Source organism: Salmo salar, chromosome 01, assembly GCF_965601325.2.
Source record: "Salmo salar chromosome 01, fSalSal1, whole genome shotgun sequence".
Lineage (NCBI taxonomy): Eukaryota > Metazoa > Chordata > Actinopteri > Salmoniformes > Salmonidae > Salmo > Salmo salar.
Genome location: NC_138291.1, coordinates 32205351 through 32231548, shown reverse-complemented (window position 1 = coordinate 32231548; position 26198 = coordinate 32205351). Strand labels below are relative to the sequence as shown.

Genomic DNA, 26198 nt, shown 5'->3' with positions numbered 1-26198 from the left:
GACTTTGCTTTCCAACAATAGACATCAACATTTTGAACCTGTCCGAATGAGGAAAGATGGTGATTTTTGACAAGTACGAAGAGGCTCGATCGTTCAATCTTGTGCTACAGAATCAAACACAATGTTTCTCAGGCCTCGAAGTCTTAAGATTATTAAAGTTGCATAACAATGTCCTAGCTTTTCAAAGAAACAAGAACAAAACCTTATTTCGGGAAACTAAGAACATTTCCAAATTAGCTGAGCTAATGAAATTAAACGATCACAAAGAGACTCGACCCGTCAATATTGTGATTAGAAGGTAGGCACATTCTCCACTATGCCAGGCTAACTATTCAAGTTTCTCCAATATGACAACATACAGACTTTGCTTTCCAACAATAGACATCAACATTTTGAACCTGTCCGAATGAGGAAAGATGGTGATTTTTGACAAGTAGGAAGAGGCTCGATCGTTCAATCTTGTGCTACAGAATCAAACACAATGTTTCTCAGGACACGAAGTCTTAAGATTATTAAAGTTGCATAACAATGTCGTAGCTTTTCAAAGAAACAAGAACACCTTATTTCGGGAAATTTTGAACCTTTCCAAATGACCTGAGCTATTCAATTTAAACGACCACGAAGGGACTCAAACCCTCAATCTTCTGATTCGAAGTCAGACGCCTTATCCATTATGCCACGCAGTCTACATCATATACACCTATATGACTTCATACAGATTTTGCTTTGCAACAATAGACATCAAAATTGTGAACCTGTCCGAATGAGGAAAGCTAGTGATATTTAACAAGTACGAAGACACTCTATCACTCCATCTTGCGATGCAGAATCAGACAGAATATCTCTCAGGCCTTGCAGTCTTTGATTATTAAAGTTGAATAACAATGTCGGAGCTTTTCAATGCAACAAGAACAAAGCCATATTTCGGGAAACTAAGAAAATTTCCAAATTAGCTGAGCTAATGAAATTAAACGATCACAAAGAGCCTCGACCCGTCAATATTGTGATTAGAAGGTAGGCACTTTCTCCACTACGCCAGGCTAACTACTCAAGTTTCTCCAAAATGACAACATACAGACTTTGCTTTCCAACAATAGACATCAACATTTTGAACCTGTCCGAATGAGGAAAGATGGTGATTTTTGACAAGTACGAAGAGGCTCGATTGTTCAATCTTGTGCTACAGAATCAAACACAATGTTTCTCAGGCCTCGAAGTCTTAAGATTATTAAAGTTGCATAACAATGTCCTAGCTTTTCAAAGAAACAAGAACAAAACCTTATTTCGGGAAACTAAGAACATTTCCAAATTAGCTGAGCTAATGAAATTAAACGATCACAAAGAGACTCGACCCGTCAATATTGTGATTAGAAGGTAGGCACATTCTCCACTATGCCAGGCTAACTATTCAAGTTTCTCCAATATGACAACATACAGACTTTGCTTTCCAACAATAGACATCAACATTTTGAACCTGTCCGAATGAGGAAAGATGGTGATTTTTGACAAGTAGGAAGAGGCTCGATCGTTCAATCTTGTGCTACAGAATCAAACACAATGTTTCTCAGGACACGAAGTCTTAAGATTATTAAAGTTGCATAACAATGTCGTAGCTTTTCAAAGAAACAAGAACACCTTATTTCGGGAAATTTTGAACCTTTCCAAATGACCTGAGCTATTCAATTTAAACGACCACGAAGGGACTCAAACCCTGAATCTTCTGATTCGAAGTCAGACGCCTTATCCATTATGCCACGCAGTCTACATCATATACACCTATATGACTTCATACAGATTTTGCTTTGCAACAATAGACATCAAAATTGTGAACCTGTCCGAATGAGGAAAGCTAGTGATATTTAACAAGTACGAAGACACTCTATCACTCCATCTTGCGATGCAGAATCAGACAGAATATCTCTCAGGCCTTGCAGTCTTTGATTATTAAAGTTGAATAACAATGTCGGAGCTTTTCAATGCAACAAGAACAAAGCCATATTTCGGGAAACTAAGAACATTTCCAAATTAGCTGAGCTAATGAAATTAAACGATCACAAAGAGCCTCGACCCGTCAATATTGTGATTAGAAGGTAGGCACATTCTCCACTATGCCAGGCTAACTACTCAAGTTTCTCCAATATGACAACATACAGACTTTGCTTTCCAACAATAGAGATCAACATTTTGAACCTGTCCGAATGAGGAAAGATGGTGATTTTTGACAAGTAGGAAGAGGCTCGATCGTTCAATCTTGTGCTACAGAATCAAACACAATGTTTCTCAGGCCACGAAGTCTTAAGATTATTAAAGTTGCATAACAATGTCCTAGCTTTTCAAAGAAACAAGAACAACACCTTATTTCGGGAAATTTTAAACATTTCCAAATGACCTGAGCTATTCAATTTAAACGACCACGAAGGGACTCGAACCCTCAATCTTCTGATTCGAAGTCAGACGCCTTATCCATTAGGCCACGCAGTCTACATCATATACACCTATATGACATCATACAGATTTTGCTTTGCAACAATAGACATCAAAATTGTGAACCTGTCCGAATGAGGAAAGCTAGTGATATTTAACAAGTACGAAGACACTGTATCACTCCATCTTGCGATGCAGAATCAGACAGAATATTTCTCAGGCCTTGCAGTCTTTGATTATTAAAGTTGAATAACAATGTCCGAGCTTTTCAATGCAACAAGAACAAAGCCTTATTTCGGGAAACTAAGAACATTTCCAAATTAGCTGAGCTAATGAAATTAAACGATCACAAAGAGACTCGACCCGTCAATATTGTGATTAGAAGGTAGGCACATTCTCCACTATGCCAGGCTAACTACTCAAGTTTCTCCAATATGACAACATACAGACTTTGCTTTCCAACAATAGACATGAACATTTTGAACCTGTCCGAATGAGGAAAGATGGTGATTTTTGACAAGAACGAAGAGGCTCGATCGTTCAATCTTGTGCTACAGAATCAAACACAATGTTTCTCAGGCCTCGAAGTCTTAAGATTATTAAAGTTGCATAACAATGTCCTAGCTTTTCAAAGAAAGAACAACACCTTATTTCGGGAAATTTTAAACATTTCCAAATGATCTGAGCTGTTCAATTTAAACGACCACGAAGGGACTCGAACCCTCAATCTTCTGATTCGAAGTCAGACGCCTTATCCATTAGGCCACGCAGTCTACATCATAAAGACCTATATGACATCATACAGATTTTGCTTTGCAACAATAGACATCAAAATTGTGAACCTGTCCGAATGAGGAAAGCTAGTGATATTTAACAAGTACGAAGACACTCTATCACTCCATCTTGCGATGCAGAATCAGACAGAATATTTCTCAGGCCTTGCAGTCTTTGATTATTAAAGTTGAATAACAATGTCCGAGCTTTTCAATGCAACCAGAACAAAGCCTTATTTCGGGAAACTAAGAACATTTCCAAATTAGCTGAGCTAATGAAATTAAACGATCACAAAGAGACTCGACCCGTCAATATTGTGATTAGAAGGTAGGCACATTCTCCACTATGCCAGGCTAACTACTCAAGTTTCTCCAATATGACAACATACAGACTTTGCTTTCCAACAATAGACATGAACATTTTGAACCTGTCCGAATGAGGAAAGATGGTGATTTTTGACAAGAACGAAGAGGCTCGATCGTTCAATCTTGTGCTACAGAATCAAACACAATGTTTCTCAGGCCTCGAAGTCTTAAGATTATTAAAGTTGCATAACAATGTCCTAGCTTTTCAAAGAAAGAACAACACCTTATTTCGGGAAATTTTAAACATTTCCAAATGATCTGAGCTGTTCAATTTAAACGACCACGAAGGGACTCGAACCCTCAATCTTCTGATTCGAAGTCAGACGCCTTATCCATTAGGCCACGCAGTCTACATCATAAAGACCTATATGACATCATACAGATTTTGCTTTGCAACAATAGACATCAAAATTGTGAACCTGTCCGAATGAGGAAAGCTAGTGATATTTAACAAGTACGAAGACACTCTATCACTCCATCTTGCGATGCAGAATCAGACAGAATATTTCTCAGGCCTTGCAGTCTTTGATTATTAAAGTTGAATAACAATGTCCGAGCTTTTCAATGCAACCAGAACAAAGCCTTATTTCGGGAAACTAAGAACATTTCCAAATTAGCTGAGCTAATGAAATTAAACGATCACAAAGAGACTCGACCCGTCAATATTGTGATTAGAAGGTAGGCACATTCTCCACTATGCCAGGCTAACTACTCAAGTTTCTCCAATATGACAACATACAGACTTTGCTTTCCAACAATAGACATGAACATTTTGAACCTGTCCGAATGAGGAAAGATGGTGATTTTTGACAAGAACGAAGAGGCTCGATCGTTCAATCTTGTGCTACAGAATCAAACACAATGTTTCTCAGGCCTCGAAGTCTTAAGATTATTAAAGTTGCATAACAATGTCCTAGCTTTTCAAAGAAAGAACAACACCTATTTCGGGAAATTTTAAACATTTCCAAATGATCTGAGCTGTTCAATTTAAACAACCACGAAGGGACTCGAACCCTCAATCTTCTGATTCGAAGTCAGATGCCTTATCCATTAGGCCACGCAGTCTACATCATATGCACCTATATGACATCATACAGATTTTGCTTTGCAACAATAGACATCAAAATTGTGAACCTGTCCGAATGAGGAAAGCTAGTGATATTTAACAAGTACGAAGACACTCTATCACTCCATCTTGCGATGCAGAATCAGACAGAATATTTCTCAGGCCTTGCAGTCTTTGATTATTAAAGTTGAATAACAATGTCCGAGCTTTTCAATGCAACAACAAAAAAGCCTTATTTCGAGAAACTAATAACATTTCCAAATTAGCTGAGCTAATGAAATTAAACGATCACAAAGAGACTCGACCCGTCGATATTGTGATTAGAAGGTAGGCACATTCTCCACTATGCCAGGCTAACTACTCAAGTTTCTCCAATATGACAACATACAGACTTTGCTTTCCAACAATAGACATCAACATTTTGAACCTGTCCGAATGAGGAAAGATGGTGATTTTTGACAAGTAGGAAGAGGCTCGATCATTCAATCTTGTGCTACAGAATCAAACACAATGTTTCTCAGGCCACGAAGTCTTAAGATTATTAAAGTTGCATAACAATGTCCTAGCTTTTCAAAGAAACAAGAACAACACCTTATTTCGGGAAATTTTAAACTTTTCCAAATGACCTGAGCTATTCAAATTAAACGACCACGAAGGGACTCGAACCCTCAATCTTCTGATTCGAAGTCAGACGCCTTATCCATTAGGCCACGCAGTCTACATCATATGCACCTATATGACATCATACAGATTTTGCTTTGCAACAATAGACATCAAAATTGTGAACCTGTCCGAATGAGGAAAGCTAGTGATATTTAACAAGTACGAAGACACTCTATCACTCCATCTTGCGATGCAGAATCAGACAGAATATTTCTCAGGCCTTGCAGTCTTTGATTATTAAAGTTGAATAACAATGTCCGAGCTTTTCAATGCAACAACAAAAAAGCCTTATTTCGAGAAACTAATAACATTTCCAAATTAGCTGAGCTAATGAAATTAAACGATCACAAAGAGACTCAACCCGTCAATATTGTGATTCGAAGGTAGGCACATTCTCCACTATGCCAGGCTAACTACTCAAGTTTCTCCAATATGACAACATAGAGACTTTGCTTTCCAACAATAGACATCAACATTTTGAACCTGTCCGAATGAGGAAAGATGGTGATTTTTGACAAGTAGGAAGAGGCTCGATCGTTCAATCTTGTGCTACAGAATCAAACACAATGTTTCTCAGGCCACGAAGTCTTAAGATTATTAAAGTTGCATAACAATGTCCTAGCTTTTCAAAGAAACAAGAACAACACCTTATTTCGGGAAATTTTAAACATTTCCAAATGACCTGAGCTATTCAATTTAAACGACCACGAAGGGACTCGAACCCTCAATCTTCTCACTCGAAGTCAGACGCCTTATCCATTAGGCCACGCAGTCTACATCATATACACCTATATGACATCATACAGATTTTGCTTTGCAACAATAGACATCAAAATTGTGAACCTGTCCGAATGAGGAAAGCTAGTGATATTTAACAAGTACGAAGACACTCTATCACTCCATCTTGCGATGCAGAATCAGACAGAATATCTCTCAGGCCTTGCAGTCTTTGATTATTAAAGTTGAATAACAATGTCCGAGCTTTTCAATGCAACAAGAACAAAGCCATATTTCGGGAAACTAAGAAAATTTCCAAATTAGCTGAGCTAATGAAATTAAACGATCACAAAGAGCCTCGACCCGTCAATATTGTGATTAGAAGGTAGGCACTTTCTCCACTACGCCAGGCTAACTACTCAAGTTTCTCCAAAATGACAACATACAGACTTTGCTTTCCAACAATAGACATCAACATTTTGAACCTGTCCGAATGAGGAAAGATGGTGATTTTTGACAAGTACGAAGAGGCTCGATCGTTCAATCTTGTGCTACAGAATCAAACACAATGTTTCTCAGGCCTCGAAGTCTTAAGATTATTAAAGTTGCATAACAATGTCCTAGCTTTTCAAAGAAACAAGAACAAAACCTTATTTCGGGAAACTAAGAACATTTCCAAATTAGCTGAGCTAATGAAATTAAACGATCACAAAGAGACTCGACCCGTCAATATTGTGATTAGAAGGTAGGCACATTCTCCACTATGCCAGGCTAACTATTCAAGTTTCTCCAATATGACAACATACAGACTTTGCTTTCCAACAATAGACATCAACATTTTGAACCTGTCCGAATGAGGAAAGATGGTGATTTTTGACAAGTAGGAAGAGGCTCGATCGTTCAATCTTGTGCTACAGAATCAAACACAATGTTTCTCAGGACACGAAGTCTTAAGATTATTAAAGTTGCATAACAATGTCGTAGCTTTTCAAAGAAACAAGAACACCTTATTTCGGGAAATTTTGAACCTTTCCAAATGACCTGAGCTATTCAATTTAAACGACCACGAAGGGACTCAAACCCTCAATCTTCTGATTCGAAGTCAGACGCCTTATCCATTATGCCACGCAGTCTACATCATATACACCTATATGACTTCATACAGATTTTGCTTTGCAACAATAGACATCAAAATTGTGAACCTGTCCGAATGAGGAAAGCTAGTGATATTTAACAAGTACGAAGACACTCTATCACTCCATCTTGCGATGCAGAATCAGACAGAATATCTCTCAGGCCTTGCAGTCTTTGATTATTAAAGTTGAATAACAATGTCGGAGCTTTTCAATGCAACAAGAACAAAGCCATATTTCGGGAAACTAAGAACATTTCCAAATTAGCTGAGCTAATGAAATTAAACGATCACAAAGAGCCTCGACCCGTCAATATTGTGATTAGAAGGTAGGCACATTCTCCACTATGCCAGGCTAACTACTCAAGTTTCTCCAATATGACAACATACAGACTTTGCTTTCCAACAATAGAGATCAACATTTTGAACCTGTCCGAATGAGGAAAGATGGTGATTTTTGACAAGTAGGAAGAGGCTCGATCGTTCAATCTTGTGCTACAGAATCAAACACAATGTTTCTCAGGCCACGAAGTCTTAAGATTATTAAAGTTGCATAACAATGTCCTAGCTTTTCAAAGAAACAAGAACAACACCTTATTTCGGGAAATTTTAAACATTTCCAAATGACCTGAGCTATTCAATTTAAACGACCACGAAGGGACTCGAACCCTCAATCTTCTGATTCGAAGTCAGACGCCTTATCCATTAGGCCACGCAGTCTACATCATATACACCTATATGACATCATACAGATTTTGCTTTGCAACAATAGACATCAAAATTGTGAACCTGTCCGAATGAGGAAAGCTAGTGATATTTAACAAGTACGAAGACACTCTATCACTCCATCTTGCGATGCAGAATCAGACAGAATATTTCTCAGGCCTTGCAGTCTTTGATTATTAAAGTTGAATAACAATGTCCGAGCTTTTCAATGCAACAAGAACAAAGCCTTATTTCGGGAAACTAAGAACATTTCCAAATTAGCTGAGCTAATGAAATTAAACGATCACAAAGAGACTCGACCCGTCAATATTGTGATTAGAAGGTAGGCACATTCTCCACTATGCCAGGCTAACTACTCAAGTTTCTCCAATATGACAACATACAGACTTTGCTTTCCAACAATAGACATGAACATTTTGAACCTGTCCGAATGAGGAAAGATGGTGATTTTTGACAAGAACGAAGAGGCTCGATCGTTCAATCTTGTGCTACAGAATCAAACACAATGTTTCTCAGGCCTCGAAGTCTTAAGATTATTAAAGTTGCATAACAATGTCCTAGCTTTTCAAAGAAAGAACAACACCTTATTTCGGGAAATTTTAAGCATTTCCAAATGATCTGAGCTGTTCAATTTAAACGACCACGAAGGGACTCGAACCCTCAATCTTCTGATTCGAAGTCAGACGCCTTATCCATTAGGCCACGCAGTCTACATCATAAAGACCTATATGACATCATACAGATTTTGCTTTGCAACAATAGACATCAAAATTGTGAACCTGTCCGAATGAGGAAAGCTAGTGATATTTAACAAGTACGAAGACACTCTATCACTCCATCTTGCGATGCAGAATCAGACAGAATATTTCTCAGGCCTTGCAGTCTTTGATTATTAAAGTTGAATAACAATGTCCGAGCTTTTCAATGCAACAAGAACAAAGCCTTATTTCGGGAAACTAAGAACATTTCCAAATTAGCTGAGCTAATGAAATTAAACGATCACAAAGAGACTCGACCCGTCAATATTGTGATTCGAAGGTAGGCACATTCTCCACTATGCCAGGCTAACTACTCAAGTTTCTCCAATATGACAACATACAGACTTTGCTTTCCAACAATAGACATCAACATTTTGAACCTGTCCGAATGAGGAAAGATGGTGATTTTTGACAAGTAGGAAGAGGCTCGATCGTTCAATCTTGTGCTACAGAATCAAACACAATGTTTCTCAGGCCACGAAGTCTTAAGATTATTAAAGTTGCATAACAATGTCCTAGCTTTTCAAAGAAACAAGAACAACACCTTATTTCGGGAAATTTTAAACATTTCCAAATGATCTGAGCTGTTCAATTTAAACAACCACGAAGGGACTCGAACCCTCAATCTTCTGATTCGAAGTCAGATGCCTTATCCATTAGGCCACGCAGTCTACATCATATGCACCTATATGACATCATACAGATTTTGCTTTGCAACAATAGACATCAAAATTGTGAACCTGTCCGAATGAGGAAAGCTAGTGATATTTAACAAGTACGAAGACACTCTATCACTCCATCTTGCGATGCAGAATCAGACAGAATATTTCTCAGGCCTTGCAGTCTTTGATTATTAAAGTTGAATAACAATGTCCGAGCTTTTCAATGCAACAACAAAAAAGCCTTATTTCGAGAAACTAATAACATTTCCAAATTAGCTGAGCTAATGAAATTAAACGATCACAAAGAGACTCGACCCGTCGATATTGTGATTAGAAGGTAGGCACATTCTCCACTATGCCAGGCTAACTACTCAAGTTTCTCCAATATGACAACATACAGACTTTGCTTTCCAACAATAGACATCAACATTTTGAACCTGTCCGAATGAGGAAAGATGGTGATTTTTGACAAGTAGGAAGAGGCTCGATCGTTCAATCTTGTGCTACAGAATCAAACACAATGTTTCTCAGGCCACGAAGTCTTAAGATTATTAAAGTTGCATAACAATGTCCTAGCTTTTCAAAGAAACAAGAACAACACCTTATTTCGGGAAATTTTAAACTTTTCCAAATGACCTGAGCTATTCAATTTAAACGACCACGAAGGGACTCGAACCCTCAATCTTCTGATTCGAAGTCAGACGCCTTATCCATTAGGCCACGCAGTCTACATCATATACACCTATATGACATCATACAGATTTTGCTTTGCAACAATAGACATCAAAATTGTGAACCTGTCCGAATGAGGAAAGCTAGTGATATTTAACAAGTACGAAGACACTCTATCACTCCATCTTGCGATGCAGAATCAGACAGAATATTTCTCAGGCCTTGCAGTCTTTGATTATTAAAGTTGAATAACAATGTCCGAGCTTTTCAATGCAACAAGAACAAAGCCTTATTTCGGGAAACTAAGAACATTTCCAAATTAGCTGAGCTAATGAAATTAAACGATCACAAAGAGACTCGACCCGTCAATATTGTGATTAGAAGGTAGGCACATTCTCCACTATGCCAGGCTAACTACTCAAGTTTCTCCAATATGACAACATACAGACTTTGCTTTCCAACAATAGACATGAACATTTTGAACCTGTCCGAATGAGGAAAGATGGTGATTTTTGACAAGAACGAAGAGGCTCGATCGTTCAATCTTGTGCTACAGAATCAAACACAATGTTTCTCAGGCCTCGAAGTCTTAAGATTATTAAAGTTGCATAACAATGTCCTAGCTTTTCAAAGAAAGAACAACACCTATTTCGGGAAATTTTAAACATTTCCAAATGATCTGAGCTGTTCAATTTAAACGACCACGAAGGGACTCGAACCCTCAATCTTCTGATTCGAAGTCAGACGCCTTATCCATTAGGCCACGCAGTCTACATCATATACACCTATATGACATCATACAGATTTTGCTTTGCAACAATAGACATCAAAATTGTGAACCTGTCCGAATGAGGAAAGCTAGTGATATTTAACAAGTACGAAGACACTCTATCACTCCATCTTGCGATGCAGAATCAGACAGAATATTTCTCAGGCCTTGCAGTCTTTGATTATTAAAGTTGAATAACAATGTCCGAGCTTTTCAATGCAACAAGAAAAAAGCCTTATTTCGAGAAACTAATAACATTTCCAAATTAGCTGAGCTAATGAAATTAAACGATCACAAAGAGACTCGACCAGTCAATATTGTGATTAGAAGGTAGGCACATTCTCCACTATGCCAGGCTAACTACTCAAGTTTCTCCAATATGACAACATACAGACTTTGCTTTCCAACAATAGACATCAACATTTTGAACCTGTCCGAATGAGGAAAGATGGTGATTTTTGACAAGTAGGAAGAGGCTCGATCGTTCAATCTTGTGCTACAGAATCAAACACAATGTTTCTCAGGCCACGAAGTCTTAAGATTATTAAAGTTGCATAACAATGTCCTAGCTTTTCAAAGAAACAAGAACAACACCTTATTTCGGGAAATTTTAAACATTTCCAAATGACCTGAGCTATTCAATTTAAACGACCACGAAGGGACTCGAACCCTCAATCTTCTGATTCGAAGTCAGACGCCTTATCCATTAGGCCACGCAGTCTACATCATATACACCTATATGACATCATACAGATTTTGCTTTGCAACAATAGACATCAAAATTGTGAACCTGTCCGAATGAGGAAAGCTAGTGATATTTAACAAGTACGAAGACACTCTATCACTCCATCTTGCGATGCAGAATCAGACAGAATATTTCTCAGGCCTTGCAGTCTTTGATTATTAAAGTTGAATAACAATGTCCGAGCTTTTCAATGCAACAAGAACAAAGCCTTATTTCGGGAAACTAAGAACATTTCCAAATTAGCTGAGCTAATGAAATTAAACGATCACAAAGAGACTCGACCCGTCAATATTGTGATTAGAAGGTAGGCACATTCTCCACTATGCCAGGCTAACTACTCAAGTTTCTCCAATATGACAACATACAGACTTTGCTTTCCAACAATAGACATGAACATTTTGAACCTGTCCGAATGAGGAAAGATGGTGATTTTTGACAAGAACGAAGAGGCTCGATCGTTCAATCTTGTGCTACAGAATCAAACACAATGTTTCTCAGGCCTCGAAGTCTTAAGATTATTAAAGTTGCATAACAATGTCCTAGCTTTTCAAAGAAAGAACAACACCTATTTCGGGAAATTTTAAACATTTCCAAATGATCTGAGCTGTTCAATTTAAACGACCACGAAGGGACTCGAACCCTCAATCTTCTGATTCGAAGTCAGACGCCTTATCCATTAGGCCACGCAGTCTACATCATATGCACCTATATGACATCATACAGATTTTGCTTTGCAACAATAGACATCAAAATTGTGAACCTGTCCGAATGAGGAAAGCTAGTGATATTTAACAAGTACGAAGACACTCTATCACTCCATCTTGCGATGCAGAATCAGACAGAATATTTCTCAGGCCTTGCAGTCTTTGATTATTAAAGTTGAATAACAATGTCCGAGCTTTTCAATGCAACAAGAAAAAAGCCTTATTTCGAGAAACTAATAACATTTCCAAATTAGCTGAGCTAATGAAATTAAACGATCACAAAGAGACTCGACCAGTCAATATTGTGATTAGAAGGTAGGCACATTCTCCACTATGCCAGGCTAACTACTCAAGTTTCTCCAATATGACAACATACAGACTTTGCTTTCCAACAATAGACATCAACATTTTGAACCTGTCCGAATGAGGAAAGATGGTGATTTTTGACAAGTAGGAAGAGGCTCGATCGTTCAATCTTGTGCTACAGAATCAAACACAATGTTTCTCAGGCCACGAAGTCTTAAGATTATTAAAGTTGCATAACAATGTCCTAGCTTTTCAAAGAAACAAGAACACCTTATTTCGGGAAATTTTAAACATTTCCAAATGAGCTGAGCTATTCAATTTAAACGACCACGAAGGGACTCGAACCCTCAATCTTCTGATTCGAAGTCAGACGCCTTATCCATTAGGCCACGCAGTCTACATCATATACACCTATATGACATCATACAGATTTTGCTTTGCAACAATAGACATCAAAATTGTGAACCTGTCCGAATGAGGAAAGCTAGTGATATTTAACAAGTACGAAGACACTCTATCACTCCATCTTGCGATGCAGAATCAGACAGAATATCTCTCAGGCCTTGCAGTCTTTGATTATTAAAGTTGAATAACAATGTCCGAGCTTTTCAATGCAACAAGAACAAAGCCATATTTCGGGAAACTAAGAAAATTTCCAAATTAGCTGAGCTAATGAAATTAAACGATCACAAAGAGCCTCGACCCGTCAATATTGTGATTAGAAGGTAGGCACAATCTCCACTACGCCAGGCTAACTACTGAAGTTTCTCCAAAATGACAACATACAGACTTTGCTTTCCAACAATAGACATCAACATTTTGAACCTGTCCGAATGAGGAAAGATGGTGATTTTTGACAAGTACGAAGAGGCTCGATCGTTCAATCTTGTGCTACAGAATCAAACACAATGTTTCTCAGGCCTCGAAGTCTTAAGATTATTAAAGTTGCATAACAATGTCCTAGCTTTTCAAAGAAACAAGAACAAAACCTTATTTCTGGAAATTTTAAACATTTCCAAATGACCTGAGCTATTCAATTTAAACGACCACGAAGGGACTCGAACCCTCAATCTTCTGATTCGAAGTCAGACGCCTTATCCATTAGGCCACGCAGTCTACATCATATGCACCTATATGACATCATACAGATTTTGCTTTGCAACAATAGACATCAAAATTGTGAACCTGTCCGAATGAGGAAAGCTAGTGATATTTAACAAGTACGAAGACACTCTATCACTCCATCTTGCGATGCAGAATCAGACAGAATATTTCTCAGGCCTTGCAGTCTTTGATTATTAAAGTTGAATAACAATGTCCGAGCTTTTCAATGCAACAAGAACAAAGCCTTATTTCGAGAAACTAAGAACATTTCCAAATTAGCTGAGCTAATGAAATTAAACGATCACAAAGAGACTCGACCAGTCAATATTGTGATTAGAAGGTAGGCACATTCTCCACTATGCCAGGCTAACTACTCAAGTTTCTCCAATATGACAACATACAGACTTTGCTTTCCAACAATAGACATCAACATTTTGAACCTGTCCGAATGAGGAAAGATGGTGATTTTTGACAAGTAGGAAGAGGCTCGATCGTTCAATCTTGTGCTACAGAATCAAACACAATGTTTCTCAGGCCACGAAGTCTTAAGATTATTAAAGTTGCATAACAATGTCCTAGCTTTTCAAAGAAACAAGAACACCTTATTTCGGGAAATTTTAAACATTTCCAAATGAGCTGAGCTATTCAATTTAAACGACCACGAAGGGACTCGAACCCTCAATCTTCTGATTCGAAGTCAGACGCCTTATCCATTAGGCCACGCAGTCTACATCATATACACCTATATGACATCATACAGATTTTGCTTTGCAACAATAGACATCAAAATTGTGAACCTGTCCGAATGAGGAAAGCTAGTGATATTTAACAAGTACGAAGACACTCTATCACTCCATCTTGCGATGCAGAATCAGACAGAATATCTCTCAGGCCTTGCAGTCTTTGATTATTAAAGTTGAATAACAATGTCCGAGCTTTTCAATGCAACAAGAACAAAGCCATATTTCGGGAAACTAAGAAAATTTCCAAATTAGCTGAGCTAATGAAATTAAACGATCACAAAGAGCCTCGACCCGTCAATATTGTGATTAGAAGGTAGGCACAATCTCCACTACGCCAGGCTAACTACTCAAGTTTCTCCAAAATGACAACATACAGACTTTGCTTTCCAACAATAGACATCAACATTTTGAACCTGTCCGAATGAGGAAAGATGGTGATTTTTGACAAGTACGAAGAGGCTCGATCGTTCAATCTTGTGCTACAGAATCAAACACAATGTTTCTCAGGCCTCGAAGTCTTAAGATTATTAAAGTTGCATAACAATGTCCTAGCTTTTCAAAGAAACAAGAACAAAACCTTATTTCTGGAAATTTTAAACATTTCCAAATGACCTGAGCTATTCAATTTAAACGACCACGAAGGGACTCGAACCCTCAATCTTCTGATTCGAAGTCAGACGCCTTATCCATTAGGCCACGCAGTCTACATCATATACACCTATATGACATCATACAGATTTTGCTTTGCAACAATAGACATCAAAATTGTGAACCTGTCCGAATGAGGAAAGCTAGTGATATTTAACAAGTACGAAGACACTCTATCACTCCATCTTGCGATGCAGAATCAGACAGAATATTTCTCAGGCCTTGCAGTCTTTGATTATTAAAGTTGAATAACAATGTCCGAGCTTTTCAATGCAACAAGAACAAAGCCTTATTTCGGGAAACTAAGAACATTTCCAAATTAGCTGAGCTAATGAAATTAAACGATCACAAAGAGACTCGACCCGTCAATATTGTGATTAGAAGGTAGGCACATTCTCCACTATGCCAGGCTAACTACTCAAGTTTCTCCAATATGACAACATACAGACTTTGCTTTCCAACAATAGACATGAACATTTTGAACCTGTCCGAATGAGGAAAGATGGTGATTTTTGACAAGAACGAAGAGGCTCGATCGTTCAATCTTGTGCTACAGAATCAAACACAATGTTTCTCAGGCCTCGAAGTCTTAAGATTATTAAAGTTGCATAACAATGTCCTAGCTTTTCAAAGAAAGAACAACACCTATTTCGGGAAATTTTAAACATTTCCAAATGATCTGAGCTGTTCAATTTAAACGACCACGAAGGGACTCGAACCCTCAATCTTCTGATTCGAAGTCAGACGCCTTATCCATTAGGCCACGCAGTCTACATCATATGCACCTATATGACATCATACAGATTTTGCTTTGCAACAATAGACATCAAAATTGTGAACCTGTCCGAATGAGGAAAGCTAGTGATATTTAACAAGTACGAAGACACTCTATCACTCCATCTTGCGATGCAGAATCAGACAGAATATTTCTCAGGCCTTGCAGTCTTTGATTATTAAAGTTGAATAACAATGTCCGAGCTTTTCAATGCAACAAGAAAAAAGCCTTATTTCGAGAAACTAAGAACATTTCCAAATTAGCTGAGCTAATGAAATTAAACGATCACAAAGAGACTCGACCAGTCAATATTGTGATTAGAAGGTAGGCACATTCTCCACTATGCCAGGCTAACTACTCAAGTTTCTCCAATATGACAACATACAGACTTTGCTTTCCAACAATAGACATCAACATTTTGAACCTGTCCGAATGAGGAAAGATGGTGATTTTTGACAAGTAGGAAGAGGCTCGATCGTTCAATCTTGTGCTACAGAATCAAACACAATGTTTCTCAGGCCACGAAGTCTTAAGATTATTAAAGTTGCATAACAATGTCCTAGCTTTTCAAAGAAACAAGAACACCTTATTTCGGGAAATTTTAAACATTTCCAAATGACCTGAGCTATTCAATTTAAACGACCACGAAGGGACTCGAACCCTCAATCTTCTGATTCGAAGTCAGACGCCTTATCCATTAGGCCACGCAGTCTACATCATATACACCTATATGACATCATACAGATTTTGCTTTGCAACAATAGACATCAAAATTGTGAACCTGTCCGAATGAGGAAAGCTAGTGATATTTAACAAGTACGAAGACACTCTATCACTCCATCTTGCGATGCAGAATCAGACAGAATATCTCTCAGGCCTTGCAGTCTTTGATTATTAAAGTTGAATAACAATGTCCGAGCTTTTCAATGCAACAAGAACAAAGCCATATTTCGGGAAACTAAGAAAATTTCCAAATTAGCTGAGCTAATGAAATTAAACGATCACAAAGAGCCTCGACCCGTCAATATTGTGATTAGAAGGTAGGCACAATCTCCACTACGCCAGGCTAACTACTCAAGTTTCTCCAAAATGACAACATACAGACTTTGCTTTCCAACAATAGACATCAACATTTTGAACCTGTCCGAATGAGGAAAGATGGTGATTTTTGACAAGTACGAAGAGGCTCGATCGTTCAATCTTGTGCTACAGAATCAAACACAATGTTTCTCAGGCCTCGAAGTCTTAAGATTATTAAAGTTGCATAACAATGTCCTAGCTTTTCAAAGAAACAAGAACAAAACCTTATTTCTGGAAATTTTAAACATTTCCAAATGACCTGAGCTATTCAATTTAAACGACCACGAAGGGACTCGAACCCTCAATCTTCTGATTCGAAGTCAGACGCCTTATCCATTAGGCCACACAGTCTACATCATATACACCTATATGACATCATACAGATTTTGCTTTGCAACAATAGACATCAAAATTGTGAACCTGTCCGAATGAGGAAAGCTAGTGATATTTAACAAGTACGAAGACACTCTATCACTCCATCTTGCGATGCAGAATCAGACAGAATATTTCTCAGGCCTTGCAGTCTTTGATTATTAAAGTTGAATAACAATGTCCGAGCTTTTCAATGCAACAAGAAAAAAGCCTTATTTCGAGAAACTAAGAACATTTCCAAATTAGCTGAGCTAATGAAATTAAACGATCACAAAGAGACTCGACCCGTCAATATTGTGATTCGAAGGTAGGCACATTCTCCACTATGCCAGGCTAACTACTCAAGTTTCTCCAATATGACAACATACAGACTTTGCTTTCCAACAATAGACATCAACATTTTGAACCTGTCCGAATGAGGAAAGATGGTGATTTTTGACAAGTAGGAAGAGGCTCGATCGTTCAATCTTGTGCTACAGAATCAAACACAATGTTTCTCAGGCCTCGAAGTCTTAAGATTATTAAAGTTGCATAACAATGTCCTAGCTTTTCAAAGAAACAAGAACAACACCTTATTTCGGGAAATTTTAAACATTTCCAAATGACCTGAGCTATTCAATTTAAACGACCACGAAGGGACTCGAACACTCAATCTTCTGATTCGAAGTCAGACGCCTTATCCATTAGGCCACGCAGTCTACATCATATACACCTATATGACATCATACAGATTTTGCTTTGCAACAATAGACATCAAAATTGTGAACCTGTCCGAATGAGGAAAGCTAGTGATATTTAACAAGTACGAAGACACTCTATCACTCCATCTTGCGATGCAGAATCAGACAGAATATTTCTCAGGCCTTGCAGTCTTTGATTATTAAAGTTGAATAACAATGTCCGAGCTTTTCAATGCAACAAGAACAAAGCCATATTTCGGGAAACTAAGAACATTTCCAAATTAGCTGAGCTAATGAAATTAAACGATCACAAAGAGACTCGACCCGTCAATATTGTGATTAGAAGGTAGGCACATTCTCCACTATGCCAGGCTAACTACTCAAGTTTCTCCAATATGACAACATACAGACTTTGCTTTCCAACAATAGACATCAACATTTTGAACCTGTCCGAATGAGGAAAGATGGTGATTTTTGACAAGTAGGAAGAGGCTCGATCGTTCAATCTTGTGCTACAGAATCAAACACAATGTTTCTCAGGCCACGAAGTCTTAAGATTATTAAAGTTGCATAACAATGTCCTAGCTTTTCAAAGAAACAAGAACAACACCTTATTTCGGGAAATTTTAAACATTTCCAAATGACCTGAGCTATTCAATTTAAACGACCACGAAGGGACTCGAACCCTCAATCTTCTGATTCGAAGTCAGACGCCTTATCCATTAGGCCACGCAGTCTACATCATATACACCTATATGACATCATACAGATTTTGCTTTGCAACAATAGACATCAAAATTGTGAACCTGTCCGAATGAGGAAAGCTAGTGATATTTAACAAGTACGAAGACACTCTATCACTCCATCTTGCGATGCAGAATCAGACAGAATATTTCTCAGGCCTTGCAGTCTTTGATTATTAAAGTTGAATAACAATGTCCGAGCTTTTCAATGCAACAAGAACAAAGCCTTATTTCGGGAAACTAAGAACATTTCCAAATTAGCTGAGCTAATGAAATTAAACGATCACAAAGAGACTCGACCCGTCAATATTGTGATTAGAAGGTAGGCACATTCTCCACTATGCCAGGCTAACTACTCAAGTTTCTCCAATATGACAACATACAGACTTTGCTTTCCAACAATAGACATGAACATTTTGAACCTGTCCGAATGAGGAAAGATGGTGATTTTTGACAAGAACGAAGAGGCTCGATTGTTCAATCTTGTGCTACAGAATCAAACACAATGTTTCTCAGGCCTCGAAGTCTTAAGATTATTAAAGTTGCATAACAATGTCCTAGCTTTTCAAAGAAAGAACAACACCTATTTCGGGAAATTTTAAACATTTCCAAATGATCTGAGCTGTTCAATTTAAACGACCACGAAGGGACTCGAACCCTCAATCTTCTGATTCGAAGTCAGACGCCTTATCCATTAGGCCACGCAGTCTACATCATAAAGACCTATATGACATCATACAGATTTTGCTTTGCAACAATAGACATCAAAATTGTGAACCTGTCCGAATGAGGAAAGCTAGTGATATTTAACAAGTACGAAGACACTCTATCACTCCATCTTGCGATGCAGAATCAGACAGAATATTTCTCAGGCCTTGCAGTCTTTGATTATTAAAGTTGAATAACAATGTCCGAGCTTTTCAATGCAACAAGAACAAAGCCTTATTTCGGGAAACTAAGAACATTTCCAAATTAGCTGAGCTAATGAAATTAAACGATCACAAAGAGACTCGACCCGTCAATATTGTGATTAGAAGGTAGGCACATTCTCCACTATGCCAGGCTAACTACTCAAGTTTCTCCAATATGACAACATACAGACTTTGCTTTCCAACAATAGACATCAACATTTTGAACCTGTCCGAATGAGGAAAGATGGTGATTTTTGACAAGTAGGAAGAGGCTCGATCGTTCAATCTTGTGCTACAGAATCAAACACAATGTTTCTCAGGCCACGAAGTCTTAAGATTATTAAAGTTGCATAACAATGTCCTAGCTTTTCAAAGAAACAAGAACAACACCTTATTTCGGGAAATTTTAAACATTTCCAAATGACCTGAGCTATTCAATTTAAACGACCACGAAGGGACTCGAACCCTCAATCTTCTGATTCGAAGTCAGACGCCTTATCCATTAGGCCACGCAGTCTACATCATATACACCTATATGACATCATACAGATTTTGCTTTGCAACAATAGACATCAAAATTGTGAACCTGTCCGAATGAGGAAAGCTAGTGATATTTAACAAGTACGAAGACACTCTATCACTCCATCTTGCGATGCAGAATCAGACAGAATATTTCTCAGGCCTTGCAGTCTTTGATTATTAAAGTTGAATAACAATGTCCGAGCTTTTCAATGCAACAAGAAAAAAGCCTTATTTCGAGAAACTAATAACATTTCCAAATTAGCTGAGCTAATGAAATTAAACGATCACAAAGAGACTCGACCAGTCAATATTGTGATTAGAAGGTAGGCACATTCTCCACTATGCCAGGCTAACTACTCAAGTTTCTCCAATATGACAACATACAGACTTTGCTTTCCAACAATAGACATCAACATTTTGAACCTGTCCGAATGAGGAAAGATGGTGATTTTTGACAAGTAGGAAGAGGCTCGATCGTTCAATCTTGTGCTACAGAATCAAACACAATGTTTCTCAGGCCACGAAGTCTTAAGATTATTAAAGTTGCATAACAATGTCCTAGCTTTTCAAAGAAACAAGAACAACAGCTTATTTCGGGAAATTTTAAACATTTCCAAATGACCTGAGCTATTCAATTTAAACGACCACGAAGGGACTCGAACCCTCAATCTTCTGATTCGAAGTCAGACGCCTTATCCATTAGGCCACGCAGTCTACATCATATACACCTATATGACATCATACAGATTTTGCTTTGCAACAATAGACATCAAAATTGTGAACCTGTCCGAATGAGGAAAGCTAGTGATATTTAACAAGTACGAAGACACTCTATCACTCCATCTTGCGATGCAGAATCAGACAGAATATTTCTCAGGCCTTGCAGTCTTTGATTATTAAAGTTGAATAACAATGTCCGAGCTTTTCAATGCAACAAGAACAAAGCCTTATTTCGAGAAACTAAGAACATTTCCAAATTAGCTGAGCTAATGAAATTAAACGATCACAAAGAGACTCGACCCGTCAATATTGTGATTAGAAGGTAGGCACATTCTCCACTATGCCAGGCTAACTACTCAAGTTTCTCCAATATGACAACATACAGACTTTGCTTTCCAACAATAGACATCAACATTTTGAACCTGTCCGAATGAGGAAAGATGGTGATTTTTGACAAGTAGGAAGAGGCTCGATCGTTCAATCTTGTGCTACAGAATCAAACACAATGTTTCTCAGGCCACGAAGTCTTAAGATTATTAAAGTTGCATAACAATGTCCTAGCTTTTCAAAGAAACAAGAACAACACCTTATTTCGGGAAATTTTAAACATTTCCAAATGACCTGAGCTATTCAATTTAAACGACCACGAAGGGACTCGAACCCTCAATCTTCTGATTCGAAGTCAGACGCCTTATCCATTAGGCCACGCAGTCTACATCATATACACCTATATGACATCATACAGATTTTGCTTTGCAACAATAGACATCAAAATTGTGAACCTGTCCGAATGAGGAAAGCTAGTGATATTTAACAAGTACGAAGACACTCTATCACTCCATCTTGCGATGCAGAATCAGACAGAATATTTCTCAGGCCTTGCAGTCTTTGATTATTAAAGTTGAATAACAATGTCCGAGCTTTTCAATGCAACAAGAACAAAGCCTTATTTCGGGAAACTAAGAACATTTCCAAATTAGCTGAGCTAATGAAATTAAACGATCACAAAGAGACTCGACCCGTCAATATTGTGATTAGAAGGTAGGCACATTCTCCACTATGCCAGGCTAACTACTCAAGTTTCTCCAATATGACAACATACAGACTTTGCTTTCCAACAATAGACATGAACATTTTGAACCTGTCCGAATGAGGAAAGATGGTGATTTTTGACAAGAACGAAGAGGCTCGATTGTTCAATCTTGTGCTACAGAATCAAACACAATGTTTCTCAGGCCTCGAAGTCTTAAGATTATTAAAGTTGCATAACAATGTCCTAGCTTTTCAAAGAAAGAACAACACCTATTTCGGGAAATTTTAAACATTTCCAAATGATCTGAGCAGTTCAATTTAAACGACCACGAAGGGACTCGAACCCTCAATCTTCTGATTCGAAGTCAGACGCCTTATCCATTAGGCCACGCAGTCTACATCATAAAGACCTATATGACATCATACAGATTTTGCTTTGCAACAATAGACATCAAAATTGTGAACCTGTCCGAATGAGGAAAGCTAGTGATATTTAACAAGTACGAAGACACTCTATCACTCCATCTTGCGATGCAGAATCAGACAGAATATTTCTCAGGCCTTGCAGTCTTTGATTATTAAAGTTGAATAACAATGTCCGAGCTTTTCAATGCAACAAGAACAAAGCCTTATTTCGGGAAACTAAGAACATTTCCAAATTAGCTGAGCTAATGAAATTAAACGATCACAAAGAGACTCGACCCGTCGATATTGTGATTAGAAGGTAGGCACATTCTCCACTATGCCAGGCTAACTACTCAAGTTTCTCCAATATGACAACATACAGACTTTGCTTTCCAACAATAGACATCAACATTTTGAACCTGTCCGAATGAGGAAAGATGGTGATTTTTGACAAGTAGGAAGAGGCTCGATCGTTCAATCTTGTTCTACAGAATCAAACACAATGTTTCTCAGGCCACGAAGTCTTAAGATTATTAAAGTTGCATAACAATGTCCTAGCTTTTCAAAGAAACAAGAACAACACCTTATTTCGGGAAATTTTAAACATTTCCAAATGACCTGAGCTATTCAATTTAAACGACCACGAAAGGACTCGAACACTCAATCTTCTGATTTGAAGTCAGACACCTTATCCATTAGGCCACGCAGTCTACATCATATGCACCTATATGACATCATACAGATTTTGCTTTGCAACAATAGACATCAAAATTGTGAACCTGTCCGAATGAGGAAAGCTAGTGATATTTAACAAGTACGAAGACACTCTATCACTCCATCTTGCGATGCAGAATCAGACAGAATATTTCTCAGGCCTTGCAGTCTTTGATTATTAAAGTTGAATAACAATGTCCGAGCTTTTCAATGCAACAAGAAAAAAGCCTTATTTCGAGAAACTAATAACATTTCCAAATTAGCTGAGCTAATGAAATTAAACGATCACAAAGAGACTCGACCAGTCAATATTGTGATTAGAAGGTAGGCACATTCTCCACTATGCCAGGCTAACTACTCAAGTTTCTCCAATATGACAACATACAGACTTTGCTTTCCAACAATAGACATCAACATTTTGAACCTGTCCGAATGAGGAAAGATGGTGATTTTTGACAAGTAGGAAGAGGCTCGATCGTTCAATCTTGTGCTACAGAATCAAACACAATGTTTCTCAGGCCACGAAGTCTTAAGATTATTAAAGTTGCATAACAATGTCCTAGCTTTTCAAAGAAACAAGAACAACAGCTTATTTCGGGAAATTTTAAACATTTCCAAATGACCTGAGCAATTCAATTCAAACGACCACGAAGGGACTCGAACCCTCAATCTTCTGATTCGAAGTCAGACGCCTTATCCATTAGGCCACGCAGTCTACATCATATAAACCTATATGACATCATACAGATTTTGCTTTGCAACAATAGACATCAAAATTGTGAACCTGTCCGAATGAGGAAAGCTAGTGATATTTGACAAGTACGAAGACACTCTATCACTCCATCTTGCGATGCAGAATCAGACAGAATATTTCTCAGGCCTTGCAGTCTTTGATTATTAAAGTTGAATAAGAATGTCCGAGCTTTTCAATGCAACAAGAAAAAAGCCTTATTTCGAGAAACTAAGAACATTTCCAAATTAGCTGAGCTAATGAAATTAAACGATCACAAAGAGACTCGACCCGTCAATATTGTAATTCGAAGGTAGGCACATTCTCCACTATGCCAGGCTAACTACTCAAGTTTCTCTAATATGACAACATACAGACTTTGCTTTCCAACAATAGACATCAACATTTTGAACCTGTCCGAATGAGCAAAGATGGTGATTTTTGACAAGAACGAAGAGGCTCGATCGTTCAATCTTGTGCTACAGAATCAAAAACAATGTTTCTCAGGCCTCGAATTCTTAAGATTATTAAAGTTGCATAACAATGTCCTAGATTTTCAAAGAAAGAAGAACAACACCTTATTTCGGCAAATTTTAAACATTTCCAAATGATCTGAGCTGTTCAATTTAAACGACCACGAAGGGACTCCAACACTCAATCTTCTGATTCGAAGTCAGACGCCTTATCCATTAGGCCACGCAGTCTACATCATATACACCTATATGACATCATACAGATTTTGCTTTGCAACAATAGACATCAAAATTGTGAACCTGTCCGAATGAGGAAAGCTAGTGATATTTAACAAGTACGAAGACACTCTATCACTCCATCTTGCGATGCAGAATCAGACAGAATATTTCTCAGGCCTTGCAGTCTTTGATTATTAAAGTTGAATAAAAATGTCAGAGCTTTTCAATGCAACAAGAACAAAGCCTTATTTCGGGAAACTAAGAACATTTCCATATTAGCTGAGCTAATGAAATTAAACGATCACAAAGACACTCGACCCGTCAATATTGTGATTAGAAGGTAGGCACATTCTCCACTATGCCAGGCTAACTACTCAAGTTTCTCCAATATGACAACATACAGACTTTGCTTTCCAACAATAGACATCAACATTTTGAACCTGTCCGAATGAGGAAAGATGGTGATGTTTGACAGGTAGGAAGAGGCTCGATCGTTCAATCTTGTGCTAAAGAATCAAACACAATGTTTCTCAGGCCACGAAGTCTTAAGATTATTAAAGTTGCATAACAATGTCCTAGCTTTTCAAAGAAACAAGAACAACACCTTATTTCGGGAAATTTTAAACATTTCCAAATGACTTGAGCTATTCAATTTAAACGACCACGAAGGGACTCGAACCCTCAATCTTCTGATTCGAAGTCAGACGCCTTATCCATTAGGCCACGCAGTCTACATCATATACACCTATATGACATCATACAGATTTTGCTTTGCAACAATAGACATCAAAATTGTGAACCTGTCCGAATGAGGAAAGCTAGTGATATTTAACAAGTACGAAGACACTCTATCACTCCATCTTGCGATGCAGAATCAGACAGAATATTTCTCAGGCCTTGCAGTCTTTGATTATTAAAGTTGAATAACAATGTCCGAGCTTTTCAATGCAACAAGAACAAAGCCTTATTTCGGGAAACTAAGAACATTTCCAAATTAGCTGAGCTAATGAAATTAAACGATCACAAAGAGACTCGACCCGTCAATATTGTGATTAGAAGGTAGGCACATTCTCCACTATGCCAGGCTAACTACTCTAGTTTCTCCAATATGACAACATACAGACTTTGCTTTCCAACAATAGACAACATTTTGAACCTGTCCGAATGAGGAAAGATGGTGATTTTTGACAAGTAGGAAGAGGCTCGATCGTTCAATCTTGTGCTACAGAATCAAACACAATGTTTCTCAGGCCACGAAGTCTTAAGATTATTAAAGTTGCATAACAACGTCCTAGCTTTTCAAAGAAACAAGAACAACACCTTATTTCGGGAAATTTTAAACATTTCCAAATGACCTGAGCTATTCAATTTAAACGACCACGAAGGGACTCGAACCCTCAATCTTCTGATTCGAAGTCAGACGCCTTATCCATTAGGCCACGCAGTCTACATCATATACACCTATATGACATCATACAGATTTTGCTTTGCAACAATAGACATCAAAATTGTGAACCTGTCCGAATGAGGAAAGCTAGTGATATTTGACAAGTACGAAGACACTCTATCACTCCATCTTGCGATGCAGAATCAGACAGAATATTTCTCAGGCCTTGCAGTCTTTGATTATTAAAGTTGAATAAGAATGTCCGAGCTTTTCAATGCAACAAGAACAAAGCCTTATTTCGGGAAACTAAGAACATTTCCAAATTAGCTGAGCTAATGAAATTAAACGATCACAAAGAGACTCGACCCGTCAATATTGTGATTCGAAGGTAGGCACATTCTCCACTATGCCAGGCTAACTACTCTAGTTTCTCCAATATGACAACATACAGACTTTG

At 38.0% G+C, this 26198-nt stretch overlaps 31 non-coding genes across 31 annotated transcripts; all 31 read right to left on the bottom strand.

Annotated features, from left to right (window-relative positions):
* Window positions 1-613: 613 nt before the first annotated feature.
* On the bottom strand, window positions 614-686 carry trnar-ucg (transfer RNA arginine (anticodon UCG)). Its single transcript has one exon. It is a non-coding gene; the product is annotated as a tRNA-Arg (tRNA).
* Window positions 687-2408: 1722 nt separating this feature from the next.
* trnar-ucg (transfer RNA arginine (anticodon UCG)) lies at window positions 2409-2481 on the bottom strand. The gene has a single exon. It is a non-coding gene; the product is annotated as a tRNA-Arg (tRNA).
* A 643-nt stretch (window positions 2482-3124) lies between these two features.
* trnar-ucg (transfer RNA arginine (anticodon UCG)) lies at window positions 3125-3197 on the bottom strand. The gene has a single exon. It is a non-coding gene; the product is annotated as a tRNA-Arg (tRNA).
* Window positions 3198-3840: 643 nt separating this feature from the next.
* trnar-ucg (transfer RNA arginine (anticodon UCG)) lies at window positions 3841-3913 on the bottom strand. Its single transcript has one exon. It is a non-coding gene; the product is annotated as a tRNA-Arg (tRNA).
* A 642-nt stretch (window positions 3914-4555) lies between these two features.
* trnar-ucg (transfer RNA arginine (anticodon UCG)) lies at window positions 4556-4628 on the bottom strand. The gene has a single exon. It is a non-coding gene; the product is annotated as a tRNA-Arg (tRNA).
* A 646-nt stretch (window positions 4629-5274) lies between these two features.
* trnar-ucg (transfer RNA arginine (anticodon UCG)) lies at window positions 5275-5347 on the bottom strand. The gene has a single exon. It is a non-coding gene; the product is annotated as a tRNA-Arg (tRNA).
* A 1722-nt stretch (window positions 5348-7069) lies between these two features.
* trnar-ucg (transfer RNA arginine (anticodon UCG)) lies at window positions 7070-7142 on the bottom strand. Its single transcript has one exon. It is a non-coding gene; the product is annotated as a tRNA-Arg (tRNA).
* Window positions 7143-7788: 646 nt separating this feature from the next.
* trnar-ucg (transfer RNA arginine (anticodon UCG)) lies at window positions 7789-7861 on the bottom strand. Its single transcript has one exon. It is a non-coding gene; the product is annotated as a tRNA-Arg (tRNA).
* A 643-nt stretch (window positions 7862-8504) lies between these two features.
* On the bottom strand, window positions 8505-8577 carry trnar-ucg (transfer RNA arginine (anticodon UCG)). Its single transcript has one exon. It is a non-coding gene; the product is annotated as a tRNA-Arg (tRNA).
* A 646-nt stretch (window positions 8578-9223) lies between these two features.
* Window positions 9224-9296, bottom strand: trnar-ucg (transfer RNA arginine (anticodon UCG)). The gene has a single exon. It is a non-coding gene; the product is annotated as a tRNA-Arg (tRNA).
* A 646-nt stretch (window positions 9297-9942) lies between these two features.
* Window positions 9943-10015, bottom strand: trnar-ucg (transfer RNA arginine (anticodon UCG)). The gene has a single exon. It is a non-coding gene; the product is annotated as a tRNA-Arg (tRNA).
* A 642-nt stretch (window positions 10016-10657) lies between these two features.
* trnar-ucg (transfer RNA arginine (anticodon UCG)) lies at window positions 10658-10730 on the bottom strand. The gene has a single exon. It is a non-coding gene; the product is annotated as a tRNA-Arg (tRNA).
* A 646-nt stretch (window positions 10731-11376) lies between these two features.
* trnar-ucg (transfer RNA arginine (anticodon UCG)) lies at window positions 11377-11449 on the bottom strand. The gene has a single exon. It is a non-coding gene; the product is annotated as a tRNA-Arg (tRNA).
* A 642-nt stretch (window positions 11450-12091) lies between these two features.
* trnar-ucg (transfer RNA arginine (anticodon UCG)) lies at window positions 12092-12164 on the bottom strand. The gene has a single exon. It is a non-coding gene; the product is annotated as a tRNA-Arg (tRNA).
* Window positions 12165-12807: 643 nt separating this feature from the next.
* Window positions 12808-12880, bottom strand: trnar-ucg (transfer RNA arginine (anticodon UCG)). The gene has a single exon. It is a non-coding gene; the product is annotated as a tRNA-Arg (tRNA).
* Window positions 12881-13526: 646 nt separating this feature from the next.
* On the bottom strand, window positions 13527-13599 carry trnar-ucg (transfer RNA arginine (anticodon UCG)). Its single transcript has one exon. It is a non-coding gene; the product is annotated as a tRNA-Arg (tRNA).
* A 643-nt stretch (window positions 13600-14242) lies between these two features.
* On the bottom strand, window positions 14243-14315 carry trnar-ucg (transfer RNA arginine (anticodon UCG)). The gene has a single exon. It is a non-coding gene; the product is annotated as a tRNA-Arg (tRNA).
* A 646-nt stretch (window positions 14316-14961) lies between these two features.
* Window positions 14962-15034, bottom strand: trnar-ucg (transfer RNA arginine (anticodon UCG)). Its single transcript has one exon. It is a non-coding gene; the product is annotated as a tRNA-Arg (tRNA).
* A 642-nt stretch (window positions 15035-15676) lies between these two features.
* On the bottom strand, window positions 15677-15749 carry trnar-ucg (transfer RNA arginine (anticodon UCG)). Its single transcript has one exon. It is a non-coding gene; the product is annotated as a tRNA-Arg (tRNA).
* A 643-nt stretch (window positions 15750-16392) lies between these two features.
* trnar-ucg (transfer RNA arginine (anticodon UCG)) lies at window positions 16393-16465 on the bottom strand. The gene has a single exon. It is a non-coding gene; the product is annotated as a tRNA-Arg (tRNA).
* A 646-nt stretch (window positions 16466-17111) lies between these two features.
* On the bottom strand, window positions 17112-17184 carry trnar-ucg (transfer RNA arginine (anticodon UCG)). Its single transcript has one exon. It is a non-coding gene; the product is annotated as a tRNA-Arg (tRNA).
* A 646-nt stretch (window positions 17185-17830) lies between these two features.
* On the bottom strand, window positions 17831-17903 carry trnar-ucg (transfer RNA arginine (anticodon UCG)). Its single transcript has one exon. It is a non-coding gene; the product is annotated as a tRNA-Arg (tRNA).
* A 646-nt stretch (window positions 17904-18549) lies between these two features.
* On the bottom strand, window positions 18550-18622 carry trnar-ucg (transfer RNA arginine (anticodon UCG)). Its single transcript has one exon. It is a non-coding gene; the product is annotated as a tRNA-Arg (tRNA).
* A 642-nt stretch (window positions 18623-19264) lies between these two features.
* trnar-ucg (transfer RNA arginine (anticodon UCG)) lies at window positions 19265-19337 on the bottom strand. Its single transcript has one exon. It is a non-coding gene; the product is annotated as a tRNA-Arg (tRNA).
* A 646-nt stretch (window positions 19338-19983) lies between these two features.
* Window positions 19984-20056, bottom strand: trnar-ucg (transfer RNA arginine (anticodon UCG)). The gene has a single exon. It is a non-coding gene; the product is annotated as a tRNA-Arg (tRNA).
* Window positions 20057-20702: 646 nt separating this feature from the next.
* trnar-ucg (transfer RNA arginine (anticodon UCG)) lies at window positions 20703-20775 on the bottom strand. Its single transcript has one exon. It is a non-coding gene; the product is annotated as a tRNA-Arg (tRNA).
* A 646-nt stretch (window positions 20776-21421) lies between these two features.
* On the bottom strand, window positions 21422-21494 carry trnar-ucg (transfer RNA arginine (anticodon UCG)). Its single transcript has one exon. It is a non-coding gene; the product is annotated as a tRNA-Arg (tRNA).
* Window positions 21495-22136: 642 nt separating this feature from the next.
* On the bottom strand, window positions 22137-22209 carry trnar-ucg (transfer RNA arginine (anticodon UCG)). The gene has a single exon. It is a non-coding gene; the product is annotated as a tRNA-Arg (tRNA).
* Window positions 22210-23574: 1365 nt separating this feature from the next.
* Window positions 23575-23647, bottom strand: trnar-ucg (transfer RNA arginine (anticodon UCG)). The gene has a single exon. It is a non-coding gene; the product is annotated as a tRNA-Arg (tRNA).
* Window positions 23648-25012: 1365 nt separating this feature from the next.
* Window positions 25013-25085, bottom strand: trnar-ucg (transfer RNA arginine (anticodon UCG)). The gene has a single exon. It is a non-coding gene; the product is annotated as a tRNA-Arg (tRNA).
* Window positions 25086-25728: 643 nt separating this feature from the next.
* On the bottom strand, window positions 25729-25801 carry trnar-ucg (transfer RNA arginine (anticodon UCG)). The gene has a single exon. It is a non-coding gene; the product is annotated as a tRNA-Arg (tRNA).
* Window positions 25802-26198: the final 397 nt, after the last annotated feature.